Consider the following 21,378-nt stretch of genomic DNA (forward strand, 5'->3'; position numbering starts at 1 on the left):
TCATCATCATCATCATCATCATCAGTACACACTGCACCTCCAGTGTCCCCGTCTGTGGGCTTCACTGGTTTGATAGGATCATGGAAATGGCCCACATTTTAAAATATAGCCCACATGTAGCCCCCCCCACCCCCAATGCAAGTCCACAAAACCTGCAGTGGCTTTAGATCCTGTGTGTGTCCTACACAGGTTTATGTCGTAGACTGGTTTTAAGACCCTGGACTTTTTGGTCATTTCTGTGTATTGGGTTCCTTATCTTTAGTACACTAGGCCATTACTGCATCAAGCAGCCTGTCATTACTGTTATCTACTTAAGCTAGTCTGGAAGTTTCTTCAGTTTCCAAAGTGTTTGACGTTCAACTCCAGTGAATTCTTCTCAGACGTTGGTCTCTGTTCCTGGACGTTGTTGGTTCCAGGGACTTCAGTGTCTTCTTCAGGAGACGCAGACAGTCGTGTTATCTGCTGCAGACAGTCAGCATTTCATCAGCGGTCAGTGGAGCAGAAGTCTGAGGAGGAAACCTGCCAAAATAAAAGTCCACGCCTCCCTGAGCAGAGAGAGGGTTTAGTTGAGTTTGGTTTTTTGTCGTTCTGAACATTTGTTTTTTTGGCAGATCAAACTGAAGTCACTTCCTGACTGACACTCAGCTCAGTCACTGATTTCATGCTGATTCTGTGGGAAAATGAATTGCAGCGTCTGGAATATTAGCGAGTGTTAGCGAACGGTGTCACAGACGTGAGGAGGAGACGGTTGGCAGACGGTTCAAGGCCTGGCACGGAGCAGGCGCTAAATTTGTCAGGGCTTCAGAGTTTTCCTGGGAAAGGAGGAGAGATTCCAGGCAGTGCAGGTAAAATAAAATCTTCAAGGTCGGCTCTTAGATTCCTGCAGCAGGATTCTCAGGCCGGACTTCTACGAGGAACTCTGGTCTGACGGAGACTGAGGGTCAGGGTGTCAGAGTTTGGAGTCTCATTTCTGTTTGACCGTGGATTCAAATTGGATCAGATTACCGTCATGTTTGAGCCGGGTCTTAGAGAATCTAATCCAACACTTCCTGACAGTTAGTGTGAAGCTGTGGTGTTCGACATGGTCGTTGAGAAGTTCTAGAACAGAAGCTTAAAAATGTTTGGGTTTTTTTTGGTTTTCTTCAAATTACAATATTATGTGTTATTTGTCCTCTTCACACACACACACACAGACACACAGACACACACAGTCCAGCAGTGTTAGTCTGTATTGTCAGTGTCTGTGTTGTTGCTTCAGTCAGCAGATGTAGTTGATCAGGCACAGAGGCATTAATATTCATCTCCCTGGTTTTTACAGAACTCTAATCCACACATGTTGTTTTTTAAAGCGTGTCAAAGCCATTTCTTTTTTTCTTTTTGTCTTTTTGTTGAGCTGCTCTCAGGGTCACCGTGGTAACGGCTGCTGATAGAATAACGTCTAGTTGATGGTTTAATCCCCAAACTTTAGACTGACTGAAGGTTTCTGCATACTTTTGTTTTTGTTTTTTTTAAGCATATTAAAGGTTATTTTGGCAGAGAAATCTGAAGAGCGTGGTTCTGTGGTTCTGTGGTTCTAGTCATGTTTCTGTGTGAGTACAGTTTCAGCTGTGATCTGGGCCCAGCCTTCTGGAAACATCTCTGACCCTGAGACTTAATTACAATCGTTTCCTCCCACAGACTGAAGCCTCTCTGAGCCCTGAAGACTGCTCCCATTCTCCTGCCGGTGTTCCCATTCTCCTGCCGGTGTGTGTGTGTGGGTGTGTGTGTGTGTGGGTGTGTGTGTGTGTGTGGGTGTGTGTGTGTGTGTGTGGGTGTGTGTGTGTGTGTGTGGGTGTGTGTGTGTGTGTGTGTGTGTGCGTTCACTCTGCGGTGGCAGTAATCAGCTGTGTTCAGATTCACACTGAGATCCCTTCAGTCCGGGGGACTGGAGGAGAAGGGTGCGTGGGGGGGGGGTGGCTGAACTGCCTGCAGCGACGCCGTGATCGTGCTCTGTGGTCGTTTCCTGAGGTGGACGCTCGCTCCGCGCTCCTTCTGGGTTTAAAAGTTGTAGTAAAAAACTCTGTTGTTGAGCCGCAGTGAGAACCAGCGTCTGAATCAGAAATAACTGTGGTTTTCTCCAGCGGTGAAGTCTGGTCCTGACAGAGATTTGGCAGCATTGTTGCTCTTTTTTGAATGAGGTGAGGGGAAGAAGGCTAATGCCGGACGCCCACGGACCTCCCCCCTCCTCCTCCCACTGCTCTGGTCTCAGCGCAGCAGGATCGGGTTTCGTCCTGCCTCTCATTTTAGGCGGCAGAGCTGTGCTGGAGCGGCGGCGTTGATTAAAAGCCATGTGAAGGCAGGCTGACCTCAGGACTCGCCGGGCCAGAGATTACGACGGGGAAAAACCTGTTTCTTACTGTTTCCTGTAGAGAAAGAAGAAAATCCAATTTGCACGCATCACATCAGGAAAAACAGGATCGGAAAATGAGCAGGTTTAACCTGAATCTTAGGCTAAAAGAAATAAAACGTACAGGACGTTGTTGAACTGTCGTGGGTTTCTAATCTCCATTTCTAAGGAAGAGCTGGATTACAGACGGGAGTGTGTGTTTCTGAGTTGGAAAACCACATGACGGATTTCCTCACACGCTCCAGAGACGATGATAATCTCCGACGTTCATTCATCTTTCAGATGAATGACATCGATGAAGCTGGCGTCAAACCAAGCCATGATGGATTATGGCACGTAGACCAGAATATTCACCAAATAATCCCATTATGGTTCACACACGTGAGAATGAAGAAGACAGAACTTAGTCTTCCTCCAGGGAGTTTGAGGAACTGTTTAGAAGTGACACTGAACAGACTGAGTGATGTGGAATAATACCAGGAACCCCTAAAGACAGGACTGTACATTATAGCAGCGGTCCAACTTTTTCTACTCTGTTCCACCTGAGAAAACCTTGATCTCTCTGAGTACCACCATGATGACCAACATTAGAATACAGCAGCACAGGCCTTCACTGTTAGCTTCCACCACAGGAGAAGAAAAGATGTTTATGTTTAAATGTTGTATTCATTGTGCATGGTGTGTTTCAGATTTATTCAACTGAAAATGTAAATGTGAAAATATAAATTTTCCCCACATACCACTAGAGAGCGCTCGTGTACCACTAGTGGTACGCATACCACAGTTTGAGAACCACTAGATTATAGTTTCTATGTTAACAGAGAGATCTCTACAGTCAGACTCACTGTCACCTTCATCATCCTCATCATCATCATCGTTAGCAGATGCAAAGTCTGCGTTTATCAGCTTAGAGCTCCAAAAACTGATATCAAATCAAAGTGAAGGATGATTGTGATGTCAGTCAGGTGCAGAGCTGGTGCTCAGACCTCTCAGACCTGATGTCAATAACACAGACTTTGATTAGTGGAGTTGAAGCCAAATGATTGGAGAGAATTTCAAAGCCCCTTCTCACCTGATGAACACAAATGGTTTGTGATTAGAGTTCATTTATTTGCCATTCAGAATCAATCAATCTGTTGCTTTGACACTGGCTGTTTGTGACCAGAGTGGAGCGCTGACGAGACATGATTAGCTGCTGCCCTCTGAACGCTGCCGGACCCCGGAGAAGATTAGACACGTCCTGATTCCACTGACGTGACACACAATCAGCCGTTACACTTTAGGGGGACACTTGAACGCATCGTCACATTCAATTTTCCCAATATCAACAGCTGCATATTCAATCGTACTGGAAGAGCTCCATCAGGAGGCTTGATTTTTTTTTTTTTGGGGGGGGGGGGGGGGGGATAAAAACCAGCAGTGTTGCCCAGAGAAACCACAGCGCAGCACCAACCATTTATTATTTAATCCTGTGACTCTGCAGCAGCAGAGGCCTCACACCGACCCGGCCTGCCGCTGATTAGAGTTCACGGTCAGCCTGAGTTTGTTTTGGTTTCAGCAGAAACAAAGAAGTCCAATACACAGGCAGAAAAAAAACCGTTAGAAACTTTTAAAGTACTCTGAGGTAAACCTCTAAAAACCTGCTGTCAGACCAGAGAAGATTTAAACTCCACCAATCACAGCTCAGTCACTCAGTCTACACTCGGGGCTGTCGCCTGTCGACTGAGTCAGCGCCACTGCTGCTGACGGAGAAACTGAGACCTTCCTTTTCCTCGCATATCCGAGTGACACCAGTGCCACCGGGGGCAGATGTGAGCGGCTGCTTGAATCACAGCTGAGTGATTTCTCCGTGCGTTCCACATCACTTTGAGATGTTGGTGTGAGAAGGTCAGCTGCTTCAGAGTCTGGGAACCAGAACCAGAACCAGAACTGTGTTCTTCTGTTAGAACCTCAACTACTGTTGAGGGTTCAAATCCCCATGATGTGGGTCTGTGGGTTCTCGACTGTCAGTAGTGGTGTAACTAATAATGTGTCTCAGCTGCTTCAGAGTTTTCACACACACCAAAATACACACACACACAGACACACACACACTGGACTCCTCTGTGCTCCTCTACAACAGGAAATATGGCAGACAGCTGCACAGGAAGTCACTGCTGACTTTTTAAACAGGTGGAGCTTTTTAAATGAACACACTTTCACTGGCGGCACACACACACACACACACACAAACACACACACACAGACACACACACACTGCACTCCTCTGTGCTCCTCTACAACAGGAAATATGGCCGACAGCTGCACAGGAAGTCACTGCTGACTTTTTAAACAGGTGGAGCTTTTTAAATAAACACACTTTCACTGGCGGCCCACACACACACACACAAACACACACACACAGACACACACACACTGGACTCCTCTGTGCTCCTCTACAACAGGAAATATGGCAGACAGCTGCACAGGAAGTCACTGCTGACTTTTTAAACAGGTGGAGCTTTTTAAATGAACACACTTTCACTGGCGGCCCACACACACACACACAGACACACACACACTGGACTCCTCTGTGCTCCTCTACAACAGGAAATATGGCAGACAGCTGCACAGGAAGTCACTGCTGACTTTTTAAACAGGTGGAGCTTTTTAAATAAACACACTTTCACTGGCGGCACCCACACACACACACACACACAAACACACACACACAGACACACACACACTGGACTCCTCTGTGCTCCTCTACAACAGGAAATATGGCCGACAGCTGCACAGGAAGTCACTGCTGACTTTTTAAACAGGTGTAGCTTTTTAAATGAACACACTGTCTCTGGCGGCACACACACACACAGACACACACACACTGCACTCCTCTGTGCTCCTCTACAACAGGAAATATGGCCGACAGCTGCACAGGAAGTCACTGCTGACTTTTTAAACAGGTGGAGCTTTTTAAATGAACACACTGTCTCTGGCGGCACACACACACACACAAACACACACACACAGACACACACACACTGCACTCCTCTGTGCTCCTCTACAACAGGAAATATGGCCGACAGCTGCACAGGAAGTCACTGCTGACTTTTTAAACAGGTGGAGCTTTTTAAATGAACACACTGTCTCTGGCGGCACACACACACACACACACAGCGGCAGTAAAGCCTCCATTCATGGCTCTGAGCATCCTCAGGAGTAAGTGGAAGGGTCAAAGGTCAAACCCTCCCCTCAGCCGCCCCCCTCCCCTCAGTAATTTATGAGGCGGCTCATGGTGGCGGTGGCAGTGATGGCGTTGGGTGTCAGTATCACAGGAACGCACCACACGTGCCGGGGTTCAGAGGTCACTGTGTCGGGTTCCTGACCCCTATCACCAGGCGTTTAACCTCTGGGATAAACATGCACAAACACATATACACACACACACACACACCATTACCCTATCAGCAGCCAGTCACACAAACACACACACACACGGAGGTGGGGGTGTGGCTGGAGACGGTGGGCGGCGTTCTGTGGCTGTTCTGGAACAAAAGGTGGCGAGGGGTCGCCCGGTGGACGTCTGTGATTTAGGACGGTGGAAATAAAGATGTTAACATTTACTGCAGAGGAGATAATATTTATGTGGCCACTAAAGTCAATTAAATATAATTAGAGAGATGGAATCATAAAAGTTTCTCTTTTTTTACATAAACGCCGCCAAAGTAACTTTCCAGAATCTGCTGATCCAGCAGGAACGGAAGAGTTGACTTTGTTTTCTCCTCTACCTTCACTCCTTCACTCCTTCACTCCTCCACTCCTCTCGTCTGTGTTTGGACCCCTGATGGTTCTACTGCAGGTCTGAATCCCACAAAGAAACATCCTGGTCTCAGTTTGTACGTTCTCAGCCGTCTAAAGTCAAGATTTAAAGAAAAAAATCAGTTTCCGTTTCATTGAGGAAAAACAGTATATTATTCTGATGGAGCCTCAGTTAAACTGAAATATCACGATATTCCATTTCCTGATACCGTATCACTCTCCTCCATCAGTGTATTGATTTTTTTATCACCAATTCCCAGTCAAATATTCCTGGTGTTGGTTCTTTTTCTTTTTCTTTTCTTTCTCCTCCAGTGATTCCAAATGTAGATCCCTCTGTTCCAATGTTAGTAACCTGATGTTCAGACGGAACAGCAGCAGAGTCTCTACTATGATGACACTTGACTGCAGTTACACTAGTTTCCTCAGTATTGTGATACGTATCGTATCGACAGATCCTTGCCTGTCCACAGCCCTGGTGTAGGATTTTAGTTGTTTTTGGAGTGAGAACGTTTTTGTTCTAGAAAGTTCTAATCTTCATCTCTGTACAAACCCAGGGCTCTTCTCTGAGGTCTGGCTGTAAGTTCTGGCTCTGTGATTGGTCAGAGCGGTGACTTCAGTGCAGAGGAAGCTCCTCCAGCTGCAGTCAGAGGATATCTCTGAGCCACCGTCACTGCCGTTACCAATCTGTCTTCCTCGTCACCTCAGATGACTCGGTTTATACAAACCAGTGTGTGTGTGTGTGTGTTTTAAGTGTGTGTAAAGACATCTGACGCCGTTGGCCTCGTTGCCCCCGGCCCGGACTGAGCTCTTAAAGAGATTTGGAGTTTGGTCTCTGAGCTGCAGCTCTAAGTGTTCTGTCTTCTCAGCACCAAAACACTGTGATCCGTCCACACCTGACCAGACCTGACGTCCAGTCTTCAGCAGACTGACCCCAGAGGACGAGGTCACGACAGAGAGACCAGAGAAGTCCCCGTCTTTGTTTGTTAGTTTGAACCTCAGAGTCTCCTCCTCTTCTTCAACGTCATGAAGCTTGTGACAGATGAAGAGCAGAGAAACAGAGCAGTGATTGTTGACACACTCCTCAGTGTGGACACACTGCTGTCCTCAGAATAGAACTGTGACTCACACAGGGCCGAGAGGGTGTGTATGTGTGTGTGTGTCAACTAATTATCTGTCTTTAAAAACTCCTAACTGTTTCCTCCTCCTCCTCATTCCCCCTCCTCCTCCTCTTCTTTTTTATCCTTTTTTTTCTTTTTTCCTCAGCTGTTAACCCCCCCCTCCCCCCTCCCCAACACCAACACCAACACCACAGTGGAGAGGTTTTCTCCTGAATTCTCACCTCCACCACGGACAAACAATTTGAAAGTTCCCAGTCCGATGGTGAGGAGCAGGTTCTCCGAGGCCGGGCTGTGACATGTGACCAGTGTTTGGTTCCTCTGTGAGGAAGTCCTGCTGTGATCTCAGCTTATCTGTCAGCGTGCGGTGCAGTAAAGTCAGATTATCTGACGTATCATGTTAGCCGAGGATTTCCCCTGAAAATGTTCCAGTTAGGAGTGTACACACACACGCGCGCGCACACACACACATATCCACCTCTGTCTCTGCCTCCGACTGTGTGGATTTATGGTCCTGGACTTGAACCCAGACCTTCATGAAAATAAACAGCATTGTGTATATCAGTCAGAAGTGAATTTAATCTTGTTTCTTCACAACGTCAGACTGAAGAAAAAAAAAACACTGGCTCAAAAATATTATTTTCCCTGAGTCAGATAGAAGGTCCTGTAGAACACAGTTGTCCTGATTGATTGATTGATTGATTGATTGATTGATTGATTGATTGATTGATTGATTGATTGATTGATTGATTGATTGATTGATTGATTGATTGATTGATTGATTGATTGATTGATTGATTGATTGATTGATTGATTGATTGATTGATTGTTGGTTTGATTGATTGGTGTGTTGGCCTTTGTTTATGGTCTGATGGTCGTGAACCTCATGGAGTTTATTTCAGTGTGATTTGCTGTTGGTGTGGGTGACGTCGTTTTTGGTCTGCTGCCTCGTTGTGATTGGTCAGTGGTTGAACTTTCAGTGATGAGGTGTTTGTCAGTCAGGGTGTCTGGTTGGTCAGGTCACTGGTTAGTTGTCCTGACAACCCCTCAACCCTCTGGACAGGTGATCTGCTTTAGAGCCTTGAAGTATATTGTTTTCTGGGATTTGTGTTCTAGTCCCTGTAAACATTCCTGTAAACTAAAGGACGATGTATGTACGTGCCGCTGCTGATGCTGCTGCTGATGCTGCTGCTGCTGCTGATGCTGCTGCCGCTGATGCTGAGTGGTGCCAGCTGCTTAGAATAACTGTCCATGTTGCTAAGGACCAAGGTGTTGGGGGGTCAGTGGGGTTCTGGTTGGACCGTGCTTGGCAACAGAATTGCCCTCCCTCCTGCCCCAGACTCTGGCAGCCTGTGTGAGCTGTGCCAGTGCAGTCTGGCTGCTGTTCACTGATCACTCTGACAAAGAATAAAACCCTAAAGTTTTCCTTCATTATTTTGTTGAGTCGTCAACAAAAGGCTGAATAAAAGAAAATCATCAGTGAGTTTGGGAATTTAAGGAAAACCTCAGAGAAGCTAAATAAACTGAGTCGACCTGTTAAGAGGGCTGTTGTTTCACGACCCACGATCATCTGTTCTTTTTTTTATTCTCCTGCCAGAAAAGAATGTGTTTGAAAACTGTGGGGGTTTTGTGTCTTTTGCCATTTTTGTTTTGTTTTTTTTTTTATTCTCCTGCCAGAAAAGAATGTGTTTGAAAGCTGTGGGGGTTTTGTGTCTTTTGCCATTTTTGTTTTGTTTTTTTTTTTATTCTCCTGCCAGAAAAGAATGTGTTTGAAAACTGTGGGGGTTTTGTGTCTTTTGCCATTTTTGTTTTTTTTTTTTATTCTCCTGCCAGAAAAGAATGTGTTTGAAAACTGTGGGGGTTTTGTGTCTTTTGGCATTTTTGTTTTGTTTTTTTTTTTATTCTCCTGCCAGAAAAGAATGTGTTTGAAAACTGTGGGGGTTTTGTGTCTTTTGCCATTTTTGTTTTGTTTTTTTTTTTTTTTATTCTCCTGCCAGAAAAGAATGTGTTTGAAAGCTGTGGGGGTTTTGTGTCTTTTGCCATTTTTGTTTTGTTTTTTTTTTTATTCTCCTGCCAGAAAAGAATGTGTTTGAAAACTGTGGGGGTTTTGTGTCTTTTGGCATTTTTGTTTTGTTTTTTTTTTTTATTCTCCACGGCAACGCCTCTGTTACGGTTGTCCCAACAGCGATCCTAAACTACAGCCGTTCAGATGTTTGTTTTCAATTGAATGTTTTTCCTGTTGAGAGTTAACTTTTTAATGCAGCTTTACTGATCTTCCATCGTCTGACTGCTCAGTTTGCTAAGATTAGCCTGAGCAGAGAGGCTGTCACAGGCAGAAAGTGTTGCGTCTGTGAGACCTGCAGGTGGACAGTGTGGTCTTCAGATGTTGGTTTGACTGCAGAGTCAGATGATTCAACCCTCAAAGTCAAAGACGACCTCTGACCCTGTCAACCCCTCTGTGACCTTTGGCCTTCTCCTTAGACCTGCTGCGTTCTTTGAGTCTGTGACCAGCTCTGTGGTGTGTGTGTGTGGGAGTCCATCCATCTTGAAAGGCTTAGTGAGTGAGCTGTGTGCCAGAAAAGATCCCATAAACCCCTCTGTTTCTCTCTCTCTCTCACACACACACACACACACACACACACACACCCATTGTGTGTGAAGCCGCAGAGACGCTGCCGTGTGAAGCCAGCGTCGACATGAACCAGCACAGCTGCGAGGGTCTGCAGGGAAACTCTCCACAGATGGTGGAAGCAGTGGAACTCCAGATCACCGTATGGCTGCAGAAAAAACAGACAGAGGAGAAGAAGAAGAAGAAGAAGGAGGAGGAGGAAGAGGAGGAGGAGGAGGAGGAGGAACACTTGTCTCAGAGACATTGTTGTAGAAGAACTCATGAAGGGACTGAAGAACTGATCTAGTTGATAAACATTCAAAGACCAAACAGTAACTCACTAAAAAAATTGAATTAATATTCTGTTTATAACTTAGTCATTTTAACACTTTACATATTTTAGTATTTCTGAACTAAAAATGGAGAAAATAAAATGTATTTAAAAATATTACAGTCGGTTCAATTTATAAAATGATAAAATTACTTCAATAAATGTTTTATCTGCAGGAAGTCTAAACAACAGTTAGAAAGCTTTTAATTTACTAATTAATAATATGAATAATTTAATAAAAGTAATGAGTCATTATCACTAAAACTGTAGAGACATGAAGCTGTTCAGGGACATTTGTTTAAATATTTTTCTTCGTCACGATAATGAAGGTTGAATTTAGGATGAGTTGATGAAAACACAGTGGAAGTAATTTTTCTGTTGTTGAATATAAAAATAATTCTTCTGGAGTCATGGTTTAAGGTCAAACTGGAGTTAAACAGTTCAGGAGGAAGAGGGGAGGACACGGAGGAGGGGGGACAAAGGGGGAGGATGGGAATTCAGAAGTGCAAACATCTAGAACAGACAGAAACAAAGGTGGAGCAGGAGGAAGACGATGGTCAGAGGGGGAGAGAATCCCCCTGACCGTAGGCTCGGGGGTGAGATCTTTGTATATTTGAGGAAAAAGCTGTCCGACTCCTTGGCCCAAGTCCAGGACACACACACACAGCTCCTTCTGTGGAACCTTTTCTCTTTTGTTTTTGTTGTTTTCTGCGAGCGTGCATGTGCTGGTGCACGTCTCCAGTCAACACTGTCAGATGTTCATTTTTAATTATTGACAAGTGAAGGATTAGTGGAGGAGGGGGGGTGGGGGCTGATAACTGAATTATTGAACTGTTTCTTCCCAGCTCTGCCCTCGGACGCTCCGCGGAGCCTGTGTGAGCGTCAGCCTGGGTGTGATGCGGCTGAGGGGGGGGGGTTGGGTATCAGTGGCAGTGAGTGTGGGTGTTGGTGGTGAATAAAGGAGAGCGGCAGGATAATGAGGCTGTGGCGGCTCGTGGTGCCAAGCCACAAGGCGCTGGCAGGCGCTGAATCCCCGGCTGTTTATCTCCACGGAGCCGCCGTCGACGCTGCTGCGGTCGGGAAGTAAAACTTTGGAAGAGAAAAAAAAAAGAAAGAAAGATAAATCAGCGCTGATCCAGAACATGAGTGTGTGTGTGTGTGTGTTTGTAACAGATGATAGAGGTTCAAGCAGTTTATCGCAGGAAACTGAACAAAGTCTTTGAGCCGCAGGGCTCTGTGAACACTCCTCACAGCTCCTCCTCACAGCTCCTCCTCACAGCTCCTCCTCACAGCTCCTCCTTGCAGGTTTATTTTGTTAAGCTGCTGCTGTTAGCCATTAGTCTGGCCTCCACATATTTAATGGTTCAAGTTGACATTTCACCCTTTTAGAGCCAAAAACAACGCACAGAAGTTCCCAGTGTTCACAGCGTTCTCTGAACTTCCCCCAACTGTGACCCCGGCCCCTGGGCTGAGCAGAAATACACCCACTGCACCACAGCCACCTGAAGCCAAGTGGGCAGAGGGTCTAGGACCCCACTGCTCCAGACTCTGTCTGATTCAACGTTAACCACGTGAGCCACACATGAAAACTCAGAGTCTTTCGTCCTGTCTTCAGTTTCCTCCTCATCTTCGACTGAATATTAACAAATTCCACGGTTTAATCTGAGATTATAACTTCATCGATCCTGGCAGAACCAGAGAGACAAAATCAACTTTTTAAAATTTTTTTCTCCGTTCTGTATTTCACTCGATCTCCTCCATCAGTGTATTGATTTTTTTTATCACCAATTCTCAGTCAAATATTCCTGGTGTTGGTTCATTTTCTTTTTCTTTTCTTTCTCCTCCAGTGATTCCAAATGTAGATCCCTCTGTTCCAATGTTAGTAACCTGATGTTCAGATGGAACAGCAGCAGAGTCTTTACTATGACGACCCTTTGACTACAGTTACATTGGGGGGAAAACTTGTGCCTATAATATAATCTCTATATATAATATCTATAATATCACAATATATCGTGATACCTATGGTATCAGCAGATTCTTGCCAGTACACCCCCTCAGTGGAGAAGCGGCGCTGCCTTCCTGTCCGTCAGCGTTGGTTCCTGTTGTTCAGTGTTGTGTTGTGACGTGCAGCTCCAGCTCAGCCTCTCATCTGTAGATGTGTCTGCTCCTCAGTAACAGATACCAGGGATTATGTGTGTCCGACCCTCCTCTTTGTGTGTGTGTGTGCGTATGTGTGTGTGTGTGAGCGAGCTGCTGCCCCGGTCGTCAGCTCGTTAGCGTTGTGTGATCGCTGTGGTCCGACTCCTCTCTCAGCAGCCCTCGCCGGGGCCACGGTTTTATCCACGCACTCCAAGCAGAAAACAGTTTTCTGAGATGAGACAAAAGCGCCACTTGATTAAGCCACAAAAAGTGTCTGGGAACGTGGGCCCCGGTGACCGAGCTAATTGGTGAAACCTCACCCATCCTCCTACCTCCACCCTGGGGGTCTCCTCCACTTAAAAACCCACCACCTCCCTCTTTGTGTGTGGATTTTTTTCTTCCTTTTCACTCACTCGCTGTCCTTACTTTTCCTGTTTGAATCAAAGCATAATCCGGTCACAATACAGTCTTTGTGTGAGGGGACAAAACTCTGAGGAGGGCAGAGGAGAGGAGTGGAGTAAAGAGGAGGAGAGGAGTCGAGGAGCAAAGAGGAAGTGGCCCAGAAACGGCCCATTCAAGAAACACAGCAGATTCTTCAGAACTCACTTTAACATCGTTGTAAGATTTATCACAGATCGACTGAAACGGCGCCACCTCAGGGCGGTGGTAGAACACGGGCGGTTCTCCAGGTTCTCCAGGCATGTTGAGACCCTTGTTTATTTGTTGTGTTGTTAGATTTAATACCCGGCCATATGTGTGTTTTATGAAGTGGTTCTTATTAATGGTGAGAAGTTGATGACCACCTGTAGATGGCGATGGAGCAGCAAAAAGCTGCAAACTGCCCTAAAACTGTCCCCTCTGTCCAGTCACAGTGGACGACTGTCAGATCCTCATGTCTGGTTTGGACCATTGGTCTCCAGTGAACAGGTGTTGCCCTGTTGCACCACTGCAGGGATACAGTCCACACCAAAGCCCCCCCCCCCACCCCCCAACAGAGGTAAATGTGTCACAAGGCTAATTAGCTTTTCACTGCACTGTTCACGCCGGTGTGTGCTGAAGGAATCCTTTACAATAAGTTGTGAGATCGACGACTTCACGATCTAATGTCAAATAAGGTTCGCTGACCTTGCTGCAGTGCCCTAAGGCCAAGCACCAACCCCACACCCACCCCGCCCTGCCCCGCCCCCCGTATCTGTGCCGTTGTATAGGACAAACAAACAGGACGCTGATGATAAAGAGTATAGATTGTCCTGATGATGGACGGGGCAAAGAAAGGATGGCAGCAGGGGTCGTTGCTCAGTGTTCACGCACACACGCACAGCACCTTGACTGCTGTCCCACACTCTTTTTACACACACACACACACACACTCCCCTCCGTTTCCCCTCCATAACCCTCTCTGCGGCTTCCTGCTAATTAAATTCCTGCGCTGTCCATTAGACGGATAGAGCGAGCGGACTGCTGACTCAACACAGGTAGGGCAGCTCCTCGCCGTAATGGCTCGCAGAGCTGGAGTGCCCGAGCAATTCATTTGGCCGGCCCGTTTTTACACATCCATGGGTCACCGCAGGCTTTCAAGGGTGAGGAGAGAGAGAGAGAGAGAGAGAGAGAGAGAGATAAAGAGAGTGATTGGAAGGAGGGGGGAGGGCGGGTGAGCTAATGCTGTCAAAACCCTTTAATTCTAAAACCGACACTCTGCAGAGCCGTGTCCTCTAAAACGAACTGTCGTGCACTTTCTGTCGGCCCAAACACTCAGTTCCTGTTTCTGCTCCAGACTCTCAGACTGGACTGTTCTCATCAGCCTGTAACGGAGAACAGTTGTTAGAACATTGTGAATGTCACTTTCACTACAACAGGTCTGGAGTCTTCTTCTGCTCAGAGGGGGCTTCATTTCCACAAAGTGGGTCAGATGACAGAAGTTCCTGGGGAACATGAACAGAACCACTGACCGTTGTCAGTACTCTCTGTACTCTCTGTCTCTTCAAATGGGTTCAAATTAGCCAACATTGTCAGGGATCCTGTCAAAAATGCCAGACTAGTGAATATTAAAGTACTTTTCAATACTTTTATTCAGACCAGGTGGCGCTCACGTTGTGATGTTACAGATGTTTGTACATAAGGCTGTGCAGAAAAGGCCGTCTGTGGGCTGAAGATTTGAACCAAAGAGTGAAACTCTGAACAGACGACTGTCAGGGCTCTGAGAGCTCGCACTTCAGCTTGTGATTGGGGGACTGTGGCTCAAATCCCGGGGTCTGGGCTGTGGTGTGTTCAGCAGAAAAAACTCCCCCAGTTGCCTTCTGACCCTGGGTTAAATATGGGGGGGGGGGGGGGGGGGGGGGGGGGGGGGGGGGGGGGGGGGGGGGTGAGTACTATTCTTCTTCATAGTCACATTATCTGTTAAACTTATGTAGAATAGTCTTTTTCTTCTGAATGATCCAATCCAGACCCTGTTGTCCACCACATCCACGTCTTTGAAAAGTCACTCCACCTGGGAGGTAAATGTAAGGCTCTCCTGGAGTACACTGATCCACAGAGGCAGGATTATGTTGTTGTACTGCAGTAATACCTGCAGCCTCCCTCTGATGGATTTATTGGCTCTGTGTGAAATAAATCAGGATTCCTAAACGTTGTCAGGCAGGTGGATCTGCAGCTCTGACGGCATCTGTCCTCAATGTAACATCACACCTCCCTCCCCTGGGGGTCGAGGAGGAGGGAGCCGAGGGGGGAGATACTGTATGCAAGACACAGCAAGTACTATTTAGGAAGTGACAGCTAATAAACAATGAAAAATTTACATCGGATGCTGCAGGACTGACGGACTTACACAGTCACAGAGGAGGGGAGGGGTGGGGGCGCAGGAGCTGCTGACTGGACGCTCTAATGCCTCCATCACACGGCAGAACAACGGAGCAGGTTTATAGTCTCATCTACAAACTCTGGAACAGCGTTCAGCGTTTATGGCGCTGCAGTAAATGTGGGGAGGGGGAGTCAGAGGGGGAGGTAGACTGCAGCCCCCGTCTGAGGAGCAAGTTTATTTACTGGTCACTTTAAACAAAGCAACAAGAAAATACTTAGAAATATGAAACATTGTGTTTGTAGAAGTAGTTCCAGTCTTCCCAGGTGAAGGTGAAGGTTCTTCTGACGGTTCCGTACTTTAGAAGTTTTGACTCCACGTCAGCTCCAGGAGTCAGAAGTTGAAGCGTGGCCTGAGGAGCTGTGGGTCTGTGGCGTTAAAACAAGTAGAGTTACAATGATGACCTATCTGAGAAGATATGTATGGGTGTCACATGTCCTCCCCCCTGCACCCCCACCCTCCCAACACCACTAATGTTAGTAACCTGATGTTCAGATGGAACAGCATTCTGTGTTTACTATGATGACACTTTGACAGTTACAGTTACATTGATTCAATTAAATCAATATATCGTGGTGACTACAGCATCGTAGTATATCACGATATATCGTATCGTTGCCCCCTGTATCGTGATACGTATCGTTCTTGCCAGTTTCTTCTTTTTCATTTATAAAAGAACCCGTGGAGTCTGTTTTGACTCTGTTTTGTCGGATGTTTCACTCCCTCATCCATTCATTTGTCTCCCAGTTTGGTTCTAAACAGAACCAGAACCTGTGGCTGCTCTTCACGCTGGAGCTGGTCTGAGTGAAGCTTCTGAGAGAATTCCCAGGCCTCTCCATCATTCAGGAATTTTGTTGTGTCCTGAGAACAAATGGACCTCCTTCTCCTAAGCACTCCTCTGCTAACACAGCTCTTAAAATCCTATTTAACAAACAAAAAATTAGAAAAAACAACAACATCATCCCATCGCCTCTCCTTCTCCCTAATTAGCATGTCAATCGCTCCTCAGCGTCTCTGTTCTCCTGCTCTCTTGGGGGGGAGGGGAGGGGGGGGCACATTTATCTGGAAAAGAGTCTGGAGGTGACACAGGAGGGTGAGAGACCAGGAAAAGATAGGGTGAGAGAATCTGAGGAGTAGGATGGATAAAGGAGGAATGCAGGAACAAATGAAGGAGGGAAGGACAGAAGGAGGAAGGAGATGAAGATGAAGAAGGAAGGAAGGGGATATTGTGGAGAAGAGGAGGAAGAATGGAAGGAGGGAGGATGGATAAATGGTGTGAGGCAGAGGAGTGCAGCTGCCTCCTCATTCCCACAGTCTGTCTTCCTCCAGGCTGGTTTGTTCTGGTCCAGACTTCATTCACTTTTTTAACCTAATTAACATCTCATCTGCATAACTTGTTGCTAACTCCCCCCTCCCTCCCCCCTGCCGTCCCCCCTTCTTTTCTCCCGTCCTTGAAACAATGGCCGCCAGACCGTAGAGACCTAATCCAGAAGAAAGCCTCTGTGCTGCAGATAAAAGCGATCTGTTCTGTCCAAACACTCGTCTCTCCCCCGGCTAATTAGCCCCTCCCCCCTCCCCCACCGCAGCCCAGACCTGTTGGCTTTTCCTCAAGTGTAAGTGATGCTTCGCCGCTTGACCTCACTCTGGTCGTTTCCCCTTTTCATTTTCAAAGTGAGCGTTTTCACCTGCGGTGTTCATTTGGGTCTAATCGTCTGTGAGGTCGTGTGAACGTCCAGGAGCCGCCGCCTCCAGGTCACGTGACTCATCCTGGCCTGTCCTTCACAGCAGCGCAGCAGAGACTTCTCGTGTGTGTGTCTTTTTGAGGCGATGGAGAAGGAAGTGCGCGGTGGGTGAAGGTGGGTGAAGGTGGGCGGGGGAGGCAGGAGTAGGTTTTCTGGCTTTCAAGTTCTCCAGGAGATCTGAGCCAGATGTTGGAGCGCCGGGGTTTGGTTGGCAAGCTGTCACAACCCCCGCCACGACACCGCGCACACACACACACACACACACACACACACACACAAACATGACTGCAGCTTCCAACTGTCCTCAAGGTCAGCGTCCCTGCTGCCCCCAGGAGCTCACACCCAGCTCTGAGCTGTTATTTCTGTGGGGACTGCAGTGAATTCCAGTCATCGGTTCGAATCCTAATCTTAACCCTAACATCTCAGACGCTGCTCCTCAGATAACGTTGTCTGAAGGACACTCTCCTCATGTTCTGAAGTTAAATCATCTCTTCTTTGTCCATGATATTTTCATTATAAAGACTTTATATTTATCTCAATGTCCCGAGAAGCCCAGGGTGGGGGGAAAACAGCCCCATCAGTGGCCCGGCCAACAGTTTCTGACCCAGGTTAGTGAGACCCCCCCCCCATGACTCATCTTTACACCTGGTCATCACACTGACCGCAGAGCAGGAGCCTCTGGACCTAGAGATCTCTCACTGCAGAGTCCAGACCGCAGCTCTCCTTATGTTTTATGGATATTCACCGTTTCCTGAGTGTGGCCGAAGCCTCCTCTGCAGCGGAGGAGCAGCAGCAGTAACAGCAGCAGTACACTGCCTCCACCACAGCTGCTGGTTGATGACAGATAAGCTGTGGTGCGACCCTGACTCCTCTTCTCTCCACTCCTGTAAACCTATCCACTTGTTTCACCCTTACTCCTCCAGGAGCTCCCAGCTCTTTGTCAGCAGCTCTGTACTCAGACTCCAAGGGCTTTTGGGGGAGACTGGCTTTAAGATGCCACCGGAGCAATTAGCAGCAGTCGCTATTAAAGCCTCTGCTGTCCCCCACTGTCCCTCCTCCTTCTTCTTCCTTCCTTCCTTCCTTCCTTTCTCCTCCTCCTCCTCCTCCTTACAGTAACCTCTTCACAGCCTGCACTTAAATCACACTCTGAATGTGCCTTCCTCCCCCTCCTCCCCCTCCACCCTCTCCACCCTCTCCTCTCCTTCTTCTTTACATTGGCTGGTTACTGTCTGGTCAAAGTGAAGGAGTCACTGGTGACAAGTTTCCCATTTGAATACAAAAAAACAAGGTGTGGTTCTTGTAATGGTACCAGTTTCCAATAATGTGGTGTTGATCAGACGTTCCGTTCTCTGTTCTAGAATAAATCATCAGTTTTTAGAACTGTTTGACGGCAATTCCTCTAACTCTGGGGGGGAATTCATACAGTAACAGTCAGGGGGCGCCGTGAGGACACTCCACTCTAATGTACTTTCACACACACTGCTGGTTAAATAACCCTAATTAATTGAATTAGCACTAAGTCTTCAGCAGAGTAACCTTGAAGAATCAGCTGAGGAGACGCTCCTGCTCTGAACCTCCTCTGTCCTCCTGCAGACAGAACTGTGCTGTCAGTACACACTCACACTGACATCACCTCTCCTCAGTACTCCTCCTCATTACTCCTCCTCATTACTCCTCCTCATTACTCCTCTAGCTAAATGTGATTGAACCATATTTTTCTTTCTAAATTGCCCTGTTGTAAATAAGTTAATTGGGCTCATTGAGCATCAGGGGTGGGGGGGTAGAGCTGTGTGTGTGTGTGTGTAGGCAGAGGACAGAGACGGGGCAGGTAGCACAGAGGGATGATGGGATGTCTCCTTTGTCACAGACTTGTCTTTTTGTCACGGACAGACATCCAGTGTCTGTGATGAGGACAAATGGTCACTGGTACTGGTCACTGGTACTGGTCACTGGTACTGGTCACTGGTCAGTTTTGTCTCAGCAACATTTCCTCTGGAGAGACTAGTCAGAAAACTCTGTGATATGAAACATGATTATTGTAATTATTCATGATTAGAAATGAAACCTCACACACCTGTGATACTGTCTACAGTGCAGTACTTTGTACAGTACTACGTGTATAAGTGAGATTTGAGGATGAGGAGGGAGAGGCAGAACTCTCTCCAACATTATCTCTAATAAAGACCAATCACCCCCCCCGTCCCCCCCGCCGCCCTCTCCCTCTCTCCACCTCACCACATGATATTTAATCCGTCATCTTTGTTTTCAACACACAGTGCAAGCTGTTGCTGTCCGTGCCGTGAGCCGCGGCCCATCTGGAGAGCGGACACTCTTTTCTTCCTCTGTTTGTGTGCGTGTTTGTTGTTTTCTGTGCATCTCTGTGTGTGTTTGTTTTTAGTATTGTGAGGGGGGAGGTGTAATCACCCCACCCACAGCAGGCCTCGTGGGTGCAGCCGCAGGAAGTCTCATCAGTTTGACCGCGAAATTAATGGAGTGTCAAAGAGTCAGTGTGAGAACGGGAGCGGACCACAGACCACATCCAGACTGGGTTTCAGACCCGCACACTTTCTACACAGGACTCCGGTGTTTGGCTTTCTTTCTGCAGCAAGTTTTATGTCTGCGCTGCTTGATTTACGTTCTGAAGGCAGTGGCTGCTGGGAAACAAGGGAATCAATCAGGGAAAGTGAGGAGATCAAAGTGGAGAAATCATCTGGAGAACAACTTTGAAAAGGAGGGAACTCATAATCCACAAAGGGAAATCTGCAGGAGCAGTGGAGAAGGAGGGGTCAGGTCACAGGTCACAGGTCACTAGGTGTGTGAACTGGCAACAATCTGACGATATGAATCACGATACAGGGTCAACGATACGATATACTGCAATACACTGTGATACCATTGGTCGACGACGTCTGTTTGAAACAGTTGAATTGTAGGAAAACTGAATGTGAGGGTGAATGGTTGTTGTGATGGGGGGGGGGGGGGGGGGGGGGGGGGATGGAGAGGAGGCTGAAGATGAATGAATGAGTGTGATTACTGAGGAGATCTGTCTCACTTCCTGTCTCAGGTCCATCAGCCCCCCCCCCCCCAAGCCCCCCCCCCAACTATTTCTCACCTGTAATTAATCTAATGTGTTAACGTCTGTCAGCAGCCTTTGTCAGGGAAATTAAATGCATGTCTTCACTGCCCCCCCCCCAGAGACTCAGGTCTGAGTGGGAGGTGGCGTTCTAAGCTGATTAGGTTTTCAGTTTTTTGTCCTTATTGATTGAAGACGAGGAGCAGACTAACTGTGAGTCACTAATCACTGCAGGCCTTCAGTTAGACAGCCAGAACACACACACACACACACACACACACACACACACACACACACTGTGGCACCAGAGAATCTGACACACCTGAAAGAACATTTTCAGTAAAGTTGGTCAAACATGAAGCTTATTTCACTGAGTCCAGTTTCTCCCAGTGCAGCTCAGTGTTTCACCTGGTGGTCTTCACAGAGACCCTCAGTCTGAGAACCAGTCTGGACCGGTCTGGTCCTGCTGAGAAGTTCTCCAGGTTCCTCTCACAGACTGCTCTGCTTTGATCCGTTTCAGTCTACAGACTGTCCCGTTGTTACACTTCAGGGCAGGGTGTGATTTACATTTTAAATAAGGTTTGTAGAGAATCTTCCTTCTTTCCTGTGGACTTTAATGCAGTTAACACTTGTGTGTGTGTGTGTGTGGGTGGGGGGGCATAGAGAGAGAGAGAGAGAGAGGGAGTGCAGGCCCGGTGAGCGGTGGGAGCCTGCGGCTGCAGCCCCTCCTGCTGCGCTGTGAAACTTTAGAGGCAGACGTGATGAAACACACACATACACACACACATGCCTGCACAGAGCACATGTTTCCAAGTGCACACACACACACACACACACACACACACACACACCCATATATCCAGTACATATAGAGTACAGTCGGTGGTTACAGTGAGACAGACACACGTGCACTCAGTGACCTCCAGCAGCACATGTACTGTAGAGTACACCTTGTCCCCTACTGCAGTTTTATCTTCCATTTTACCGTCTCCTCTGGAGGTGGGCAGATTATCAGCAACTTCTGCTCTGTTTTCATTGGCTGCTTATTGTTTCATTAATTATAATACAAAAAAAAACCAATCATTAACAGCAGCTGTGATAAGTCTGGATTTTTTAATCATGATCAGTGGAGATGGTCACAATTTTTAGAACTTTTCTTTTTGGTGGGGGTTGGAGGGAGGCAGGGTCGGTCTAGTTTATCAAGTCTCAGACTTGTGTTTGGGAGATTGCTAGTTTGAATCCAGTGCCACACTGAGCAGTGGCTCGTCAGATCAAAACAAGGCCGATGGTGTGGGCCACAACCAGATGAAAACAGACACGCAACAT

At 47.2% G+C, this 21,378-nt stretch overlaps 1 protein-coding gene across 1 annotated transcript in view; it reads left to right on the forward strand.

Moving 5' to 3' along the window:
- The window catches only part of nfia (nuclear factor I/A), a 67,518-nt gene that overhangs the window by 9,229 nt on the left and 36,911 nt on the right, over positions 1-21,378 (forward strand). The window lies entirely within an intron of this gene.

The sequence above is a fragment of the Cynoglossus semilaevis genome, chromosome 2, assembly GCF_000523025.1.
Source record: "Cynoglossus semilaevis isolate Cse_v1.0 chromosome 2, Cse_v1.0, whole genome shotgun sequence".
Classification (NCBI taxonomy): Eukaryota; Metazoa; Chordata; class Actinopteri; order Pleuronectiformes; family Cynoglossidae; genus Cynoglossus; species Cynoglossus semilaevis.